At 44.2% G+C, this 21,592-nt stretch overlaps 1 long non-coding RNA gene across 4 annotated transcripts in view; it reads right to left on the bottom strand.

Annotated features, from left to right (window-relative positions):
• The window catches only part of LOC111181380 (uncharacterized), a 220,894-nt gene that overhangs the window by 176,870 nt on the left and 22,432 nt on the right, over positions 1 to 21,592 (bottom strand). The gene's annotated exons all lie outside the window — the stretch shown is intronic.

Below are 21,592 nucleotides of genomic sequence, written 5' to 3'. Positions count from 1 at the left end.
GTATATTATTCTACATTCAATTTATATTCCTCCTTTATTCTATTAATGTGTTAAATTATAATTGCTGTCTTTTGATTATTAAACCATTCCTATATTTCTGAAATTAACCCAAATTGGTTTTGATGTTTACTTTTTATGTATCACTGGATTTGACTTGCAAATATTTTAATTAAGAATTTTAAATCTACATTCGTGAAAGGGATTCACAGCCTCTATCCTTCTCCTTAAACATATTCGGAGCTGCCTCCTTGTGCCAAAGACAGTGCCCATTCTGATCTCTCTTTCCTTGGCCCTTCAACCTGCTTTGAAAGCTGTGTCCAGGAGGGTTTCCTGAACAGTCAGGGAGGATCCTGGGTCAAGTCTTCGCCTTTGTCAGCTTTGGGTTGTCTAAGCAGTATGCAGGAAAAAGTAATATAATTAATAGAGAGGATGAGATAACGTAACTCTGGAATTTAATACCTGAACCTTAAGATTTCATCTTAGTCTTTAAATGATGCCAATAATAATTTTATGTTTTTAAATGTTGCCTTAACTACCCACTTCCCCAAACAAAAGAAAAAAGAAAGAGAAAAGTAAACCTCATGTACTTTGTATATAACCCCTTGTGTTTGACTCATGACAACCCGATGAAGATTTATTATCTTCACTTTAGAGCGGGAAACACAGGCTCTGATAACAGAGGCAGTAAATGGAACAAGCAGGGATTGAACTTGGGATTGTCCATCTCTTTTCAAGTCTGGGCACGAGAAGTGGGACAAAAATCCCTCCTCCCTGTCTTTTCCCTTAATCTTCTACTCTCTGTTTCTCCCCAAAACACATTCAGTAGATCTAATGAAAAACCAAGTGATGCAGGACCAGTGTCCCATTGGCCCCAAGATTGCCCACGCAGCTCTGCCTTGCGTCGAGCAGCGCATAAAGAACTCTAGCTCTGCTCACCCTGTAATTAAGTTTTGGAGGTTTTGCTTCGCTCCGTGACAGCTGCGACACAGGGCTTCTCCCCCAATCCTCTCACCCTTTCACTTCTCAGGGATTCAGTAAGATTTCTGATCTTCGAGGGCTTTTCTTTTTTATCAGGCAACGATGAAACTTCAGTGAGGGCAAGGGCAAAGACACTTGTTTGATGAAAATGGAGACACTTAAAAAAAAACACACATGTACAAGGAGGGTAGAGAAAGGGTCACAGATGTTGTTAAGAAAGCGAGCTTTGCACCATGAGTTGATTTTGTACATGTGCTCAGAAGCCACTGCATATGTGTGGACAAGTGTTGATGTGCATTTCATTGGCTCTGAGCACGGACAGGACCAAGGAAGGGGCTGAGTGGGTTTGACGTGGTGGGTGGGGAAGCAGAGGTGGGGGGCATCTGGGTGGCAGCACTGGGAGCAGTTCCGGAGCCAGCTGACCGGCATATGATTCTGGGCAGGCCATCACCCGCGTGCTCATCATCCTGCCACTCAACCTTAAGAGACGCTCTGCGTTTACCGGTCTGGAAGGCCCAGCTCAGGCCGCCTGCGCCTCATTGGGCAGGCCACAGCAGCCATCAGCCGTCATCATCCCAGAGGCCTGTCACACGGCCCGACACCCACCACAATGCCCAGGGACTTGAGAGGCACCAAGTTCCTTCCCGGCATGCCCAGGATTCATGGAGGAGCCTCTTCATCCCTCCCTGGTGTCCCGCCAGCTGCCTGCCCCCAAACCCATGAGCCCCCCAACAGAACAGACACCCAGCAGCCAAGGGATCCTGTTTTCCACTCTCGTTGCCTCCAAGTCAGGTGTGAGGGTCGGGGGGTTGTAGGGTGAGGCTCTTAATCAGTTAGGAAACCCTGATTGCATCTTAATAACAAATGCAAAGCACTGAGAGCAGCAATTTGCAGTAATGGGAAAAATCAGCAGGTCCCTGGGGGTTGACAGGAAGTAAACACTCTCCAGGCTCAAACTGGGGGGAGGAAAAATCATTTGTGAGAGTGTCCTGGAAGGGCTTAGAGCTGCAGTGCTTTCAGTCCAAAGACAGGAGGCACTGGAGTAAGAAGAGACCTACACTGGATAAGAGGAGGTGAGGCTGTCAAGAGTGGCCTCACCCTCCGGGCAAGGAGCCTCCACCCTCCCAGCCTCCCTGACTCCGGAGGATTCCAGTATGAGAATATCACACTCTCTCCCAGGCCCCTCTGCCAAGTGCCCACCAGAAACAAACAGAAAAGACTATCACTAACAAAATCTGGTCAAACAAGTGTATTTAACTCAAAGCATTCCAGGTTTAGGGGCAACCAGGCAAAGGCTCGTTTTCCCCCTCCAGCCTCAATGACTGTACACATCTTTAGTCAGAGGGGGCTGGGACCTCACCATAAAATATCTCTATCCTGCTGGGAGATTCCTTTCTTTTACAGCTTCCTCTGAATGGAAAGGAGAAGTTATCCCCACTAGAAGGTGAAATGTTTTTCATAGCAACAATTTTTCTTCCTCTTTGAAAATGTTCCCAGCACTGAACACACATATTTCTTTACATGTAATTTGATTTGGATGGTTTCTTGACCTGCATCCAAATAGAGCCAAGGGTAATTATTACTGTCACTATTGTTATTAATACTGATATTTATCATAATCTCACAAATGCAGGGGACAGCCCTTAATCTTTCTGTTTTATCTTGCTAAAAGAAAATTCGAAGCACTGGCCCCCCTCCCAGTTTATCCTCTTGTACTCACTTTCCCAGGCTCCTACTACGTGAATAATTAGCCCAGTTACCAGCGATCTCCAGTCAGCTCTAACTCTGCATTGCATTTAGCAGATAGAGACAAGGCCAGCAGGTGGAAGGGACAAAAAGTCAGAATTATCTCATCATTACAAGGAGAAAATATCTAATTGTTAGGGCTTCTCACCAAATGCTTTGTGAACCAGCGAGCTCCCTGTAGCCAGAAACATTCAGGTAGAGGCCACAGGGCTCATCCTTCAGGTATGCCGTTTAGGGAAGTAATGAATTAGGACCTTGGTTCTCAAATTTCAGGTCCGTCAGAATCACTTGGAAGGCTTGTTCGCAGATCACTGGGGTCCCACCCCCAGAGCTGCTAATTCATTAAGTCTGAGGGGGAGCCCAAGAAATTGCATTTCTAATGAGTTCCCAGGTGATGCTCTGAAGATGCATGTCCAAGGACATGCTTTGAGAACCATCAAACTAAGGGGAAGGCCAGATTAGGTCACGTAAAGCTTTCTTTGGAGGCTAAGATTTTATGATGTTACAAAACAAGAATTATTAAGAAGTGACCAAGAGCGCCTGGCTCTGGGTAAAGGGATGAGATGCGACGGTTCTCTTACAAACTGCATATGGATGTTTAACAAGAGGATGGTTTCAGCCTTCACCTTTCAGCACTGTCGTAGATAAGCTGATTTATCCCACAAACGCTTAGGTGTCGGCTCAGCCTAACGCTGGACATTCTCCACTGCCTCATTTAGTGCAGGTGGATAACCGCACATACACAAATAACCCCTGGTTTTTACTCTCCCTGGAATAACGGTTCGCCTCTGGTTGCAGCGCCTTAACAAAAATAAAAAAACAACAAAAAAAGTCCTTTCCCCTGAGATGTGATGAGCACAACATGGCACCACAACCTTAGCTTGTGATTTCTGTCACTCTGTTTCTTCCGGGAGCTGTGAAATCCCCTGGAACAGTTTCCTGTAAGCCACGTATGAGTGCCATGGGCAGCTGTGAAGGGGAGTAAGGGGGGGAAAGCAGTCCCAGTAAACACCTCACAAAACATAACCTTGCATGAGGGCTCCCTGGCTGCAGAGCATCTTCCACATCCATTATCGTATTCGATTCCCACACAACCACGCAGGACAGACAGGACAGGTGTCATTAACTCCATTTTACTGATTAGGAAATTGACAGAGTTTCTGAATTGCCCAAGGGTCAGCCAGTGCACAACAAACGCTGTAGAAGAAAAATTCAGGTTTTCCGACTTCTGGGGCAATCTTTTCAACTACCTCACCAAACCGCTCTTGAAACAAAGCAGGGGCAGGCAAGATGACCAGGAAAATGGTAAATCTGAAGCAGCTAGATAGGGCTAGAGTGTCTGGACAGCCGACAGCCACCAGCTCTCCTTCCTCCGTCTCTTCGGTCTGTCTGGCAGGCATCCTCACCTACTCATCCAACCATCCATGCATCCAACCATCCTTGGACCCACCCACCCACCCATTCATCCATCCATGCATCCATGCACTCATCCATCTATCCATCCACACACCCATCCACCCACCTACCCAGCCATCCACTCATCCATCCACCCAGTCACCTCATTTCAAAGATGAAGAAATAGGTCCAGAGAAGCGAAGTGCCTTGCCCAAGATCACACAGTTAGTAGCAGAGTCAGGACTAGAACTAAAAATAGAACTCGTCTCCTGAATCTCAGTGCAGACCACCTACTGTGCTACTTTTCCTGAGAATGGCAGCATCATATTTAAGTAGATTTGCTGAGGTGCTTCTTCCCTATGTTTTCTATTACCCTGTGTCTATTCCCTCTATTCTAGAATTAACTTGATATTTTATGCTTACTGCCTGAGTGAAGGAAAGAGATATAAAAACAAAGTCACCCCTAGGGTATTCGGGGTGCCAGGCAGATATTTTTGCAGGGGGTGGGGAACTGTCCGTATAAACAGTTGAAGTCACTCCAAACGATCCTGTCAGTAGCACTGGAATGGTGGCCCAATCTCTTACAATCCTGACAAGGAATCACTGCTCCATCCAGTGGAAGTAATCTTATTGCCAAGCTACTCTTCTAGAAAAGAGGCCAGCACTAGTGCCCTTGGATGATCCTACAGGTTCAAGATCTAGGGCCCCTCAGCATCTGGTAGACCCTCACATGCAGAAAAGGGTCAGACAGTGCTTCACAGGAGAGAAACGGGAATGAGGCCCATATACCTTTTGGGGGCCAGAGGAGGATTTAGAAAGGTTCAAGAAGACACTTCAAAGAGCAGGTTTCCCTGAGGCACAGGGCCTGGGGCAGGGGTCCCATTTATCCAAGTCAAGGACAGTACTGCACCAGACCACAGAGAGGAAGAACTCAATACAAGCTTGAAGACTTGGGGCATTAAAAATACATGATAGAGGGGGCTTCCCTGGTGGCGCAGTGGTTGAGAATCTGCCTGCGAATGCGGGGGACGCAGGTTCGAGCCCTGGTCTGGGAGGATCCCACATGCCGCGGAGGAAATAGGCCCGTGAGCCACAACTACTGAGCCTGCGCATCTGGAGCCTGTGCTCCACAACAAGAGAGGCCGCGATAGTGAGAGGCCCGTGCACCGCAATCAAGAGTGGCCCCCGCTTGCCACAACTAGAGAAAGCCCTCACACAGAAACGAAGACCCAACACAGCAAAAATAAATAAAATAAATTAATAAACTCCTACCCCCAACATCTTCTTTTAAAAAAAAACAAAAAACATGATAGAAAAGCAAGGATTCCCCACCCTGGCACTAGATAAAGAGTCTCTGGGCTGGAGGCGTGAGGAAGAGAAAAGTTGAAAGGGAGGGAAGGAAAGCTGAGATGCTATTGGGTCCTGAGTTCCCCTCAGTCAAGTAAGAAAGTAAGGGGAAGGAGTGACAGAACCCCTGAGTTCCAGAGAGGATTGTGCCCCCAGCCACGAGCTGTAGCAATTCCCACCTCTTCCTCCACCTGATTCCACCATGCCTGGCAAGGTGAGGAGCAGAAGAAATGTCTGTGAAATGTATCTACATGGGTGGACAGATCTCAGAAGCCCTCCGTCAGTGTGGACTGCACCAGTGACGTGTTTTCTGTGCTTTCAAGAGTGGTTGCAGACGTGGCAGAGACAGAGGAGGAGAGGGGGAGGGGAGGGGGGGAGAGAGGGGAGGGGGAGGGGGAAGAGGGGAGGGGGAGGGGGAAGAGGGGAGGGGGAGGGGGAAGAGGGGAGGGGGAGGGGGAAGAGGGGAGGAGGGAGAGGGAAGAGGGGAGGGAGAGGGGAGGGGAGGGGAGGGGAGGGGAGGGGAGGGGGAGGGGAGGGGAGGGGAGGGGAGGGGAAGGGAGGGGGAGGGAGGGAGAGGGAGAGAGACAGACGGAGGGAGAGAGAACCCTAAGAGGTTTTGTAATCAGATACGAAGGAGTCCCAGCAGAGACACGGATGAGGAAGAAGGGCATCTCAGCAGAGGCCAGAAACGAGAAGTCCCAGGCTAAGATGACCCTTCTGCTCCCAGACCCCTAATTTCAGCGTTGTATGCCTCTTAGAGAATGGACGTAGCCTTGAGGAGGAGGATCCCGGTTTGGCTAAGGGTAGGGTTTTACCACTTGGCTGAATGGGGGCTCAAAATAGAAATTAAATTGTTACCAAAGACAAAAAAAAAGAAATTAAAAAACTATATATTTTTTTGCATAGCTCACTTTTTGATTTAGCTTCATACCTAAAACAAGAGGCTCAAGTGAAAAGTAACAACTGAAATCCTTTGTCCCGAGACAAAGGTCCTCGGGAACCATTCTGTCTTCGAGACACGGGCAATGGTTGGACAGAAGAAAACAGATTCTGGGAATTCCCTGACGTTCCATTTGTATCTTGGGAATCTCTGTCCTGGTCTCTTGCATGTCCTCGAGGCCCGAGATGTGGAAGAGACCGCAGAGAAGTGGCTATAACTCTCCGTCCTCTCACCCTCATGCCAGCCTCTTACAAAAGGATCTGAAAAGCACGCAAAAATGGTTCCAAGCATCTCTCCTCAGGGTTACAAGCAGCGCTGGCTGGGCTTGAAGGCTGTCGAGTCATTGGTATTGTTCTAGTCTTGACAGGGGTGAAGCAGGAAGCCAATGCCCAGGCACAGTGGCCCACCTCGACCTCTGCTCACAGGAGCCCTTCTCCTTGTGCCTGAGCAGGTTCACAGGAGGTCCTGCACAGGACAAGCCTCACTATCGACCAGCAGGCCCAGGGGACTCTCCCTTGAGGCACCCGCTGAAGTCATTTCATAACCTGACATGAATCATGTCACCTTCTGCTGTTTTCAAGAGTGAGGACACTCTTGTTTTCTCATGAAAAAGTCCGAGTCACCTGAGGACGCTTCTTGCACTGATCCAGCTGGCCTGCACCTTTGTGTCACCCAATTCTCTGTGTTCCCTCCAGGGGCGATGGCCATCGTTTTCACTGTAACGAATACACTGTAAGTGAACTAGTTAGGAGGATTTTTTTTTTAAATCTTTGTAATCTGCTAAGTAATGCCTCGATCCCTTGTCCTCTTTCAGAAAGGAGAAAAGCAACTAATACCCCACCGGGTTTCACCTGCGCTTACTGAAAAGCCACATATTTAAAGAAAATAAAAGTGTAGTATGAACCAGCCATACATATCAATATTTCATCTGCAGGAAGAGAACGTGTCTCCAGAGTAAGGTTTTTGGGGAAGAGCATTGCAATGTAAGAGCAATTAGGTCAGATCACCTGTTCATTGTGGACATTTAAACTGTATGTGGAAAAGCACAGTAAGTCGTATCATATCAGGAAGCCAACCAAGTCACCTACAGTCACTCATTCAGCTGTTATTGATGCTGCCTCTAACCCCTACCACCTGAGGTACAGTGGGGTATATAAAAATAAAAAGAATATGCAAACTGCCTTCACCCTCACATAAATGGGGACCCAAGTTTTTACATATAGGGAGCAATTGGAGAACGATACAAAGAATTCTTATAATTAGTAAATACAATAAGTATAGTAGCTGACATGCATTAAGTCCCAGGCCCTTTGATAAACATTTTACATATGTTATCTCATTGAATCTTTAGGAAGACAGACACGTGCTGTTATTAGACTGATTCGATTGAAACAGAGATTGAGAGGTTTGCACTGGCCCGAGGTCATGTGGTCAGAAAGGGAGGACTTGAACTCAGGTCTGCTTGACCTCAGAGTTCTCACGCTTGCACCAGTTCTACACATGCATCAATGAGAGGACCAGAGAGGATGTGCTGTGGTCATTCAGAGAAGACAGTTAAAGAAGGCCACAGGGTAACAGGTGTACCGCACTGTGCCAGCAATGCACCGAACCTGGCCTGAACTGGGACCAAGGTAAAGAGAAAAGTCTGGCAGCTGGGCTCTGGTCTGGGTGATGTGGGAGAGCTGTAAGTTCCAGGCAGCTCCATTCCCAGATCTGTCTGACTGAGATCTGCAACGGTAAGCAACATTTGCAATGTCACACAGATCCCTTAGCTGTGAAAGGTGGTAATTAAACAATGCTGTCCAGCTCTTGTCTCTGGGAGAGGGTCAGAGGAGGACACAGTATAGTTCAGGATACAACTCAAGTTCTGGAAGTGTATCTCCTTTGTAGGAACTTCTTTGGCTGTATTTGTGCACCTTGAGTATCATCAGATTGGCACTGACTCTGACACCCAAAACCACTTGAGATGGGCACATTTCACCTGCTCGGTGAGTGGGTGCTAAAGTTCCAAGCTTTCCCATTTAAGGCCTGAAGCTATCGTGAAGTAACCCAGATCTCAATGATATGTAAAATAAATAAAGTGTTGCATCTCGATTGTGTGAAATCGGAATCTGAGAACCTCTCCTCTATTAGGGAGGTAAGAATAAAGGTGAGAATGGGAGATAAAGATGGGAGTGGGAGGTGAAAATAATCTTTTGGAAGGGTGAGAGATGTGAGTCCAGGGGACCCATTTCTTTTTCTTTATCATAAACTAACTTATTTATTTAGTGGGAAAAGCATCGAAGGAAATGTTTCTGGGAACTTTCAGACAAATTTCTAAGTAAAATTCCAAAATTCTCTGGTGTATTATCTAATATAGAAGCAACCCTCATTTTATTCTTAATGTTGTTAGCAGTGTACAGTACATGTGCTATCAACCTGCATGTATTTTCCTATCTGGGCTCCTAATAACTATGAGGTAAGCATTATGCCACTTATATACAGGTGAGGAAATAAGGGGACAAGAAGCCCAGTAATTTATCCAGAGTCAAATGGCCAGGGAACACTGGAGCCAGGGTTCAAACCCAAATCTGCCTGAACCCAAAGCCTTAGTTCTTGACTATCTCTGATGGCAGTGTAATTATCAGGTCACTGTGCTCCCTCTGTGCATTATGAGATGTGCCCATAATAAACCTAGATTGGTTTGCACAAGTGATTCCTCTGCATAATGGGATGTCCAGTTTTATATACAACTTGGTGTTTGTTCTTCAGAGTTTCCTTTTCAAGCCACAAGACCACCAGCAGCACCAACAGCAAAAATCCAATATGAAGTATTTAAGCAAGAGGTAGAAAATATGTGTTTAGAGTCAACAGCTATTCTTTTTTTTAAGGTACATTTTATACATAGTAAAAGGTACAGATCATAAGTGTGCATTAGTGAGTTTTGGCAAAACTATACACCTGTATAACCACCACCCAACCAAGATACAGAATATTTTTATCACCTAAGAAATTTCCATTTTCCTACTCTTCAGGCAACCACTATTCTAATTTCTAACACCATAGATTAGTTTGCTGTATATGTGTGGGTCTCTTTTCTGTACTCTATTGATCTATTTGTCTATTATAATGCCAATATCCTAATTACTGTAGCTTTGCACTGTATCTTGAAATCAGATGGTATTAGTCTTCCAACTTTGTTCTTTTTTAAGTTTTTGGGGGTTTTTGGCTATTCTAGGTCATTTGCATTTACATATAAATTTTAGAACCAGTTTGTCAATTTCTATCAGACAAAAAGTCTTCTGGGATTTTGACTGGGAATGCACTGAATCTATGTGTAGACAACTGACCTCTTAATATTTAATCCTTTTTTTTTTAACATCTTTATTGGAGTATAATTCCTTTACAATGGTGTGTTAGTTTCTGCTTTATAACAAAGTGAATCAGCTATACATATACATATATCCCCATATCTCCTCACTCTTGTGTCTCCCTCCCACCCTCCCTATCCCACCCCAATATTTAATTCCTGATTCAGGAAATAAAGTCCTTGAATATGATATCTCTTCATAATTTAAGTCTTCTTAAATATCTCTTAACATTATTTTATAATTTTGTTTAATCTATTCCCAAGTATTTTATGTGTTGGTGCTATTGTAAATTATTTTTTAAATTTCATTTTAATTTGTTTGCTATGAGTATTTAAAATAAAATTGATTTTTATATAATTGACCTATATGTTGCAAATTTGATATTTAGTTGTTATTTCTAGCATTATTTTGTAGATTTTTTAGGACTTTCTATGTGTACAATCATGTCATTTGTATCTAAGAACCAGTCATTTCTTCTTTTCCAATCTTTATGCCTTTTGTTTCTTTTTCTTGCCTTATTACAGTGGCTAGGAACTTCAGGACACTGTTGAATACAAACAATGAAAGCAGGTGCTTTTGTCCTATTTCTTATCTTAAATAGAATGTGTTCAATTGTTCTTCATTAAGTATTAAGTTAGCAGTAGAATTTTTGTCTTTGCCCTTTTCCAGGTTCAAGAAGTGTTTTGTTTTGTTTTTGATAAGAGATTTTTATGTACAAATGGCTGTTGAATTTTTTCAAATGCTTTTTTTCATCTCATTACCTATTTTTATTTTTAAACTTAGGCTTCAAATACTTCTGCCAGCTATTTGCTGTTTATCTCCTTGTGTTCTGATCTGTGTGGTCTTCTAGGCAATTTTGCTAACTCCAACACAGCATGAAGCTGCCTTCATACAACGTGACTGAAACCTGGTATTTCCTAACTGTTGTACCTTTGTGTGGTAGCTTCTGTTTTCACTCAAATGCTGTTCATTGTAGAGTATTTTTAATTTTGAGCCAAATCATTCTAGAATTACATATTTAACTATTAGAAATAGTTACTACAGAGTTTTTCTTCACCTACCACATTTCTTGAGACAAATGTAGCCAAAAGCCACATAACTTGGCTTGTTGATCAGAATCAATTCACAATCCCAAAAAGAAATGCAGAAATATTACAGGCCCTCCCACTGTATCCAAAGCAATGCAGCCAAGAAAGACTGAAAAGGAAATGAAGCACTGAGATGTGCCGTCCAGCAGCCACCTACCATGTTATCTATGGATCAACCTGACCAAACCACATGCATTAGGGAGCCGTTTGGAAAAAAAAGTTATAACCTTGCCAGCCTAGATCTGGCTAGGAAAAATAAGTACCTCATCCCCGAGGATTGCTAAACACTTCTTATACTATTCCCTTAACAACTGTCACTCAATCTCTAAAGGAGATATCCATCATATCATTAGACATGACAATTTAAATGGTTGAAGCCAAGCCTGGTCCAGATTAAGAGTTAGTTTTTTCTCTCTGTGGCTTCATACTTTATATCTCTCTTTCCCTTTTCCTTGTTTTCTTTACTTCCAAACTTTTCTGTCAACCAAACATACCAAGTATCTAGAAAGCAACTTTTGTTGCTGACTACATAAGAACAGATGCTCAGACTAGACTTTCTCGTCATGATCAACCTGGGAACATTCTTATTACAATGATACTCTCAAAATATTCTGGAACGAGCATTCCTTTGAAACCACCTTCAGGGCTAAGTCACTCATGAAAACCAACCTTTTTACTTTAGGCCTGAGGGTTGCATCTAGTGACAAAACCGTGCCAAACTAAAGGGAGCTAGCTGGTGTGAAATAAGTTTAGGAATGTGACATGTTATTACATCCTCCTGGAAATTCACAAGACACATTTGTATATCAACAGCTCTAGATATGTATTCTTTCACCTAGTATGACTTTCAATTTGTTTGAACATGGAAACTATTGGTTTGGTTTGATCTGGTTGACTAACACCTTTTAACTCTCATTCCACACTTTGACACTCTACGTTCTATGTTCACTGGTACCCTATATATACTCAACTCTGCGTCCTGTGAAAGGGAAACAAGCATCTCTCAGGGCAACATTCAACGCTGGATTATCTCATTCATCCTTCAGGACCCTTCAATCTGGCCTTGCCTTCACAGCTATTTGGCTGGTAGGGCACCCTTTGGAAAAGGATCACATTTAGATCTCTGACTTGGCTTAAAAGTTGAAGGAAGTTGAGGGTGGAAGGAGGGTAAATGTTTTGCAGCAGAAAGTACAGTCAGGGTGAAAGCGTTGATGGAGAAAGGAAAAAAGGGAAGAGGGTGAACGCACGTAAGAGCTGTAGAGACGGTACACTGCCTTTGTGGGAGACTGTGCAGCCTACATGTGTGGTTCACTCCTGAGGAATGAGGTGGGACTTATCTACAATGAAGCCACCAGTTTTTATGAAGGTAATTAATGTGGTTTAACCCTCACTTTGTTATGTTCAAATCATTCCTATCATGGGCAGTGAGATCCTATTTCTTCTTTTGCCTCTCCTGCCATCTATTCTTTTGGGTTCCTAGGTTGGTTTAGTTGAGTTTTTATTTTTCGTTTATTTATTTATCTATTTTTTTGTTGCAAAAAGCTTTATTGTTTCCATTTGATCCAAGGCGTGGGGGAGGGCTCCAGGGTAGTTAAGAAGCTGCCTAGTAGCTGCAGAGAGGGGCTTCAGGCAGAAGCCCTGACACCAGAGAGGCTCCTCAAAGGCCGTTGGGCTCTGGAGGCTCCTAGTCATGCTTGAGGGTGAGTCTTTCAAAGAGCTACTCGCTCAGCCCAGCCTGGGGACCAGCCAGCCTGTGGAGGTTGGTCAGGTGGTGACCCATCTTCTTGATGAGTTTCACCTCCTCATCTAGGAAGTGGGTCTCCAGGAAGTCTCAGAGGTGGGGGTCTGTGCAGGCAGAAGCCAGGGCATGCAGATCGAAAAGGGCCTGGTTCAGGTCCTTCTCCATGAGAATGGCGGCTTCCACAGCGCCCTGGGTTTTACCCCACTCATCGTTGGAGTCTGGAGCAAAGGGCGTCCCTGAGTCTGTTCTGTCCAAACACTGTTGAAGCAAGAGACAGATCCGGGGGACCACCGAGAGCACTGCCAAGTTTTTATTATTAAGACAGCTTATTTGCTTTAGTGTGAAACTTCTTGATTCATTCCAGTATGTTTTAATTTTTTTTTTTCCGTATCTCAGAATATGCTTCCTCTGTATAGAGACTCCTGAGTTTGAGGTCTAGACCACTGCTGTCCCACAGGATGTGCTGAGGTGATGGAAATATTCTACATCTGAACTGTCCTACAGTGGCCACGGGCCACATGGGACTCTTGAGCACTTGAAATGTGGCTAATGTGACTCAGGGACTGAAATTTAAATTTTAATGAATTTAAAGTCAAATAAGTACACGTAGCTAGTGGCTACTGGATTGGAGAGTAGATCTGGATACTTAGACCCCTGAGGAGAAAAGAAATAATTTTTATCATATTGCATTGGGATGGCTACACCACATTCGGAGTACTGTAGAATCTGTTAAACCTATTACTATTTCCTTTAGTTCTAGACTAATGTATGCATGCCATAGTAAGTCTGAAGATACAGAGTTTTCAGCAGTATGCATGGTTTTATATATACAGGGACTAGCTCTCCCAATTATTTGACCTTTAATATAGCCAGGAAGCTGTGTGTGTAGTAAATGTAAAAGAACTTCAGAGGGAGACAGACTTGGGTGAGAATCCTCATTCTGTCACTTAACAATCTCTAGTGACCCTTTACCTATGTTCCATCTACAAGGTTGCAGTAGGAACTGCCACATTCTTATCTATGGCCTTCCTCCCCTCTGTCCCAGGCATAGGTGTCTAGAGAAGACAGGTAACCCAAACTGGGCCAACTCGTCCTCTCCCTGGGAAATCTGGGAGGTCAGAGAGAGAGAGAGATCAGATGCTTCAGGTGGTTGAATCCACACCACTAACATTGAGTGCTGTTGGTCTCCTCATTTTCAACATATGGACCACAAAATTCAAGGAAGCCAGTGTGCAAGAGAGAGAAGAATTATACAGGCAGGCAGAAGGGGGCACAAATACTAGATGGAACAAGGATAGGGAGAGTTCCTTGATCTCGCTCTGGCGGACATGACAGTGCTCACCAATGTCTCTCCTCTGCTCGTGTTCCAACAACAAGAAGATGACATTTTCTAGCCCCAGCACTTAAGCAGGTTCATCTGACTAGAAGTAACATGTGTAGCTACCCAGCCTGAGGCAGTGAAAGTCCCCTCTGAGACACCCCAGGCTCTCACCGCCCCTGCTGGGGCACATTTAGGAGCCTCATTTTGAGATGACAGATCCAATAGTATCCAAGCAGCTGGATCTCTGAGTCACCACGTGGAGGACAACTGCCCAGGAGAACCACTCAGACCTGCAGGCTGGTGTCTTGAGCCACTGAGATTTTGAGGTTGTTGTGACGGCATAACTTGGCTTCTGGTTAATGTTCTCTCTGAGCTGCCGTTCCTTCATCTGGGAAATGGATTTAAAACCACTCTGTTAGAAGAAGCATTTGTTTATTCTTCAGTAGCCAGAGTTCCAGGTCTGATTGATTCTAGTAGAGTCTAAAAGCCTACCAGGTCCATAGTCAGTGGGATACAATCAGTGCAAATCCAATGTCATCTGAAATACATTTGCATCAGCCTGAGGAGTTCGAGCCAGTCTCAAGAGGGACCCATCACAGAGGATGAATTGTCCTTTGTCAGGGGCGGCAGGAGGGGACGAGTGTGAGGCAGGCCTGGGACTGCTTGTCCTACCGGGGGCCACCGCAAACCTCATGCCATCTTCACGGCAAATCGGGGCAGGCAGCCAGGGCTCCGTGAGATGCTTCCCTCCTTCTTCTCACTGCTGGCAGATGGGCAGTGACTCACAGCGCCAGCCCTTGAGAGAGGAATTGGCACTGCCAGCTGGTGCTTAAGAGAAAAAGTACAAACTATAAGGCTCCTGGAAATCTGCTAGCAACGCCAAGGCCAGCACTGGACATCCTTCCCTCATCACCACACACCCCCTCGGGCTGACCTGTGCCTCCATTTCTTTTCTTTTTAAATTTTATTTTATTTTTTTATACAGCAGGTTCTTATTAGTTATCCATTTTATACATATTCGTGTATATATGTCAATCCCAATATCTTATATTCACGCATATATGTGGAACCTAGAAAAATGGGACAGATGAACCGGGGCGGTGGTGCTGTGTGCCTCCATTTCTGCTTGACTCCCCACCTGAGGAAATCTGGAGTGTCCCCGTCAGTGTGTACGTGGAAGGAGATCCACGTTTGTGACGCAGCGAAGGGAATCCCTTCACCTTCTCCTCTAGAGCTCCATGAGGTCCTTACTGCATTTGTTGTTTACTGTCGGAAAGAAGAGCTATTGTCCTGGTGACAGCCTCGCTCTCCAAGCCTAGCCGGTTGGACCAGCCAGAAGGACACGTTTATGAGGTGTGAGCTGGAAAACGGAAATAATATCAGTTTGGGTTCATGACCTGGGGAATAGATCTAGTTACTCTATATCATCAGTCGGGGACACAACAGAGAACAGTGGCCGCAGTTAGGAGGCTTGCCTTTCTTTCTGAAGTGGCTCGAGGTCAGGGGTTGGCACAGGTCCTGAGTGGCTTTCAGCCTTCACTGAGGGGCAGGCCAAGGGCCTCAGGGGAATCGGACAGCACCTCAGAAGGAGAGGAGCACTGCTGGCTGGGGGGCAGGTGCTCTGACCTGGGCTGGGGTCTCCAGTCTCTGCCCATGCCCAGGTGTGCCTGCTTCTGGTGGGCGCCCCTCACGTCTGCCAGCCACTGCCCTGGGATAGGCAAGAAATGCGTGAAGAGAATAAGAACTGAGTAATCCTCATCTCAGTCATTCCTAGTCATCCCCAAGATCTAATCTACTGCATGGCCATTTCCATTCTTACTTTCTCACCACTGATTCTTCCTCTGGGTGGAGAAGGGGCTGGATTTTCCAGAAAATTTTTTTGTCAATTCATGATCCCCAAAGCTCAGAGTCCAGGACCAGAAATGTGTGTGTGTTATCCATAATGCCTTCTTAAAAGAAAGCCTGGCCCTCGAAGGCTGTGTCTGGGAAGACTGAGCTAAAACCAAACTGAAAAGAAACTGTGTATCTGTTTGTGGTTTAGAAGGTCAGGGACTCCATCTTCTTCCTCTGGAGCTTGACAAGGGCTTCCTGCTCCACTCTCAAGGAGCCTCTCATTTGTGGGCAGGAGGCGCTGGCTTATGTTGACGGCAGCACATAAAATTGAGTGGCTGGTTATTTCATCTCTAGCACATCAGAGTTCTTCTTAGACAAGCAGTTATGCCCAGAGTTTATTCTGTTATTTGTTTTCTTTTTAATCCCCCCGGGGGGATTTTAACGAGGTTAACTCCCATTATTCAGGTTATCAAGTTTGTTCACTGGCAGCTGAATGAGGCCTGGAGTAGAATCTCTGGAAGCCGGCGGATGCAGGGGGCGCTGTTACAGGGAGAGGGCTCGTCTGGACTCCGGATTCAGGAAAGGAAGGGGAAGGATGAAGGGCCAAGAGACCGGGTACCAGGGCTTGTTGACAGATTTGGTATGGAACCACAGAGCAAGAAATAAAGAATAACTCCAGGATTGCAAAGTCTAGAGTAGTTTCATACAATTGAAATGTAATGCAATCTATGTATATAATTATAAATTTTCTAGGAGCTATATTAAAAGAGCAAAAAAGAAATAAATAATATTACTATTTTGAGAATTTTTAAATTTAACCCCATATGTCCCAATATCATCGTTTAAAGTTAATATTTTACCTACTGGGTGCTTTTGTTTTTCATACTAAATCTTCCATATCTGGTGTGTGTTTTCCACTTACAGCATACCGCAACACATTCCAAGTGTTCTGTGACCACACGTGGCGGGTGGCCCCCAGCAAAGCCCAAGAGGATTAGAAGGATGTCAGGAGAGATAAGTGGGAAAGGATCCCTTGTTTGGAGAGAAATTTGATAAGCTTTTGCCATGTCATGTCTTGCGGGATGCCCAAGAGATGGCCGGAAGGAAATTAAAGACACAGGATTGATGGTTGGGGTGGGGGAGGTAGAGAAGATTGATTGGTCAAGGCAGATTTGAGGTAATAAAAATCCCCTTTTACTATATTCTAAAACACTTGTTGCGTGAATGCCCAGACACTGTTCTGTACTGAGATTTAGCCCCTTGACACATGTGCCCATAAGAACAAAGGCCTAGGCCCATCTGTAGTGGGCCTAAGCTTCCCCTAAAGCTTTTGAAACTTAAAGTACTTGGGGATATTACTCCCTAGCTGCCAATCTCCAAATCATTCCCAGCATACATCAAGGATTCAGGTACGAGCGCTTTTTGTTAAATACACATATGTTAAAGTATCCAAAAGGTACAGAAACGTATAAAACAGAAAGTAAATGTATTTTCAGCTAATCTTTTCTATGCTTCTTATAAAATAAGGATGCATCATACTATATCATATTTACTTAAATGCATATCAGGGACCCATACCTCCCCCTCATCCTTTGGAATGGGCACACACTGCTCTATTGTGTCAGTGTTCCACCAATCATTTATCTAGTCTCTTCCTGGTGGAAATTTATGTTGCTTCAGATTTTTCTCTGCTATTATAAAGTACTACAATGGCTGTCCTACATACATCTCTGTACAACTGTCAGTTTTATTCCTTTGGAATACATTTCGAAAGTGATTATCGTGATCAGTATGAGTATTTTATTTTACTTTTTTTTATTGTTTGTGTTTTTTGGGTTTTTTTGCGGTACGCGGGCCTCTCACTGTTGCGGCCTCTCCCGTTGCGGAGCACAGGCTCCGGACGCGCAGGCTCAGCGGCCATGGCTCACGGGCCCAGCCGCTCCGCGGCATGTGGGATCTTCCCGGACCGGGGCACGAACCCACGTCCCCTGCATCGGCAGGCAGACTCTCAACCACTGCGCCACCAGGGAAGCCCAGTATGAGTATTTTAAAGTTCTCAATGAACACTGCTAAATTGCTCCATAAGGCTTCCCTTTAATATTTCTTGAGAGTTCTGTTACTACAACACCATGCTAATACTGGTTATTTTCATTCTTTTCAATCTTGTCAATCTGATAGGTGAAAAATATATTACATCTTACATTTTAACCTCTTTGATTACTAGTGAAGTAAAGCAGTCTTTAAATACGTAGTCAACATTCATATTTCTTCTTCTGTGAATTGCCTGTTCATATTTTTTGCCCATTTCTATACTGGGGGTTGGTCTTTGTCTTACTAACTTAATAACACTAACATTTTGTCTATATAATACACCCTGCAGATATTTTTCCCAATTGTTTGCTTTTGATTTTGTTTGTGGTGCCTTTGCTTAATATTTCCATTGCAGGTAAAATCAGGCTAAAATAATCATGTGGAGAAGCTGGAGTTGGGAATTGGCAGAAGGTATGACAATGGGAAGAAATAATTCAGTGCTTTTCCTTAGTGATAAAACTGGCCTAAAGGCAATACATAGAAGCAATGGAAATCTCTCAAGTATCTCTACGTCTGGTGTAAGTCTCATTTTATTAAAAACAAAGTACAAGTTTGTATTTTACTTTAATAAATAATTGAATCTCTAAATTGTAACAAGATAGAAAAAATAAAGAAGGATGTTTTCTCTTCCAGACTTAATTCTGATTTTTCCTCAGAGAAAGGCCAATTGGGATATAGAAAAAAAGGTCTTGGAAAAGTAATTTTGCTGCTTTAGAAGTAGTGGTAATAAGCATTTGGAAATACTTCGCAGTTTAAACAAGTTTCTCCACGTTGTCCTTTTTCTCACAGGTGGGGTTGCCGGACCAGGTTAAGCATATCATTACTCCAGAAACATTTTTAAGCACCTACCCTCTGCTAAGTGCTTCTAAAAAGGGAAGACTTTCTTGCCAACTGGCAGTAGGACAAGGGCATGAAGAAGTTGGGCTTTACTCTAAATGTGCCTGAACCCAGTAAATATAGAAAAACCAATTAGCACAGCCCTGTCTTGAAGGCCTTATAGTCTCACAGGGAGTAAAGGCTATTGTACACACGTGAGCACTGCCCTTCCTCTGGAACACTGCATGTATAATGTGGTGCGGGGTTGATCCCACCTAGAAGAATCCGAGCAGTTTTCAGAATAGGCAATCCTCAAGCCACGTCTGGAGAGAAATTATGTAGTTAAACTATCCAGAAACTAGGAAAGCAGATTTCAGATAGTTCAGAGGAAAGGTAGATGTGGTTGCAAAGACCAGGAATTCTTGAAGCACTTGCCGTCTTCAAGATGATCTGCTAAGGGAGTAGTATGAGATACAGAAACTAAGTAGTGAGAACTGTGGATACACAGACCATCAGGTTGTGAGGGCTATGGGACCCAGCATGTTGGTACCCATGGCTCCTACATGGGCCAGCCTCTGATGTGACTCCTTTTAAAGATAAGATGTCTTTTCAAGCTGTGATAATAATAATAGCTCTCATTTATATGGCCCATTTTACTTTCCAGGCTCTGTTGCAAGCACCTTACATGTAATAAACACCTTACATGTAATCTCCTTTCGCAGGAGATATAAGGAAATAAGGATATAAGGAAATTGAGGCAGAGAGAGTTTTAGCCACTTTCCCAAGGCTGTTCAGTCAGAGGTGATGGGGTCAAAATGTGAACCTGAGCTGGCGTGTGAACCCGACCTTCAGACTTCACCATCTGTGTTCACCGTCACTGCTCTCCAAGCACATGCATTTATTGAGTATTTACTATGCTGCAGGTCTAGGTATTTATGATGTATGCATGATCTCAACTGCCATAAACCTGTGAGGCTGTGAGGTTGATACTATAATTTGTTCCCTTTAATAGCATTAAAGAGGTTGTCTGCAGGTTCCCACAAGCTACCTGTTTTACACCTGGTAGTGTATATATGTCAATCCCAATCTCCCAATTCATCCCACCCCCTCTTCCCCCAGAACCCCATGTCCACATGTCCTTTCTCTATGCCCGCATCTCTATTCCTGCCCTGCAAGTAGATTCATCTGTACCATTTTTCTAGATTCCACATATATGTGTTAATATACAATATTTGTTTTTCTCTTTCTGACTTCACGCTGCATGACAGACTCTAGGTCCATCCACGTCTCTACAAATGACCCAATTTTGTTCCTTTATATGGCTAAGTAATATGGTGCTCCGTGGTGACCTAGATGGGTGGGATGAGGGGTGGGAGGGAGGTCCACGAGGGAGGGGATGTATGTACACATAGAGCTGATTCACGCTGCTGTACAGCAGAAGCTAAAACAACATTGTAAAGCAACGATATTTAAAAAAAAAAAAAAGAGGTTATCTGCTTGCCCAGGGCCACACAGTAGTAAGTGGCAGAGCCAGGATTTGAACCCAGGGAGAATGACCATGGAGAGAAGCAGAGCTCCTGGGCACGATCATGGAAGTATAAAACTCAGAAGGAGGGAGGGGACAGTCCCACGGCATTTGGCGCTGGACTCACCACATCTGCTCGCATAGTTCTGTCTCGAGCCCCCCCAGACAAGTGAATAGTCAAAGGATGATCTGCAAACATTGAGGAAGTTTGCAGGAAATGGAGGTGACAGGCTTAGCTAAAAGGAAACTGGGAAAGGGGTACACAAACGTCCTAATCATCTGAAGAGTTGTAAAACAGAAAGATGGGACTTAGCCTCCATGGCTTCAGAGGCGAGAATCAAAGGGATTTTTTAATAGTAAATTCATAAATGGAATGCAGTTGTGAGCTCCTTGGTACCAGGGTTTTGTTTTTTAAAAAAAGAAATGGGAAAAAATAATTGTCAGAAAGTTTAGAGAGGGGCATTCTGTGCTAGATGCAGAGCTGGTTTAAGTTGCCTCTAAGGTCATTCTCTTCTATTAGCTTATTGAATCTCAATCACCTTCAAACATACTCAGGTCCTTTTAAGAAAATTAACATATGACAGAATCAAGACTTGGGAAGTTCATTAGAAGCTGTTTATCCAGCATTCTCTTGCCTGTTTTACCAACTCTTTGGTGCATGGGGTTCATAATTATGTTCCTGAGGAAATACAAGTAGCGTCAGTGTTTTAAAAGATAGATTGGATTGTGCTCCTTGTAATTTACTGTTCAGAGTATTTTGTAGCATTCTGATGCTTTTGAAAAGCCATGCTCCATGAATGAGAACTAATAGCTCACCTTTAACTAGAATATATGATTAACTGGGATAACCCACCTCCTAACCATGACAAACAGCAAATGTTCTGGAACAGTCTCTGAATGGGAAATGAAGCAGCATAGTATATGAAGCAGTTTCCTAGTGGGAACCCAGAGGCAGCAACCCCTTGCACATTTCCTCCACTGGCCTAAGCCCAGGTCCCAGAGATTATGATTTAAATGTTGGCCACAGGGTTTATTCAGCTGCTTCAGGGATAGAAGAGCTACTGCTCTTAAGCTTGAGGGCCACGAGCATCCAAAAAAGCGGCTAGTGCTCACGATGTGTGTGTTCTCCAAGCACAAAGGGCCTGTTCTTACACATTTACACAGGACGGTCTGATGGTCTGGACGTGAACGCTAAGGGAGAGACGATTATTCTCCCCACCAACCCCAGCATGACGCCCCAATGAGAACTCCCCCAGAGGACAGCAGTGCACTCATTTTATTTAGGGAGATTTTTTTTTCTCCAGTTCAAAGAGAACCAAGTTTTTTTGTTTGTTTTTGGGGCTTTTTAAAATTAATTTTTATTAGAGTATAGTTGCTTTACAATGTTGTATAAGTTTCTGCTGTACAGCAGAATCAGTTAT

Source organism: Delphinapterus leucas, chromosome 10 (assembly GCF_059928025.1).
Source record: "Delphinapterus leucas isolate spDelLeu-1000000601 "Yukka" chromosome 10, BTC_Dleu_Yukka2, whole genome shotgun sequence".
In the NCBI taxonomy this organism is placed as follows: domain Eukaryota; kingdom Metazoa; phylum Chordata; class Mammalia; order Artiodactyla; family Monodontidae; genus Delphinapterus; species Delphinapterus leucas.
Note: the sequence above shows the minus strand (reverse complement) of the source record. Positions and strands in the feature narration are given on the sequence as shown.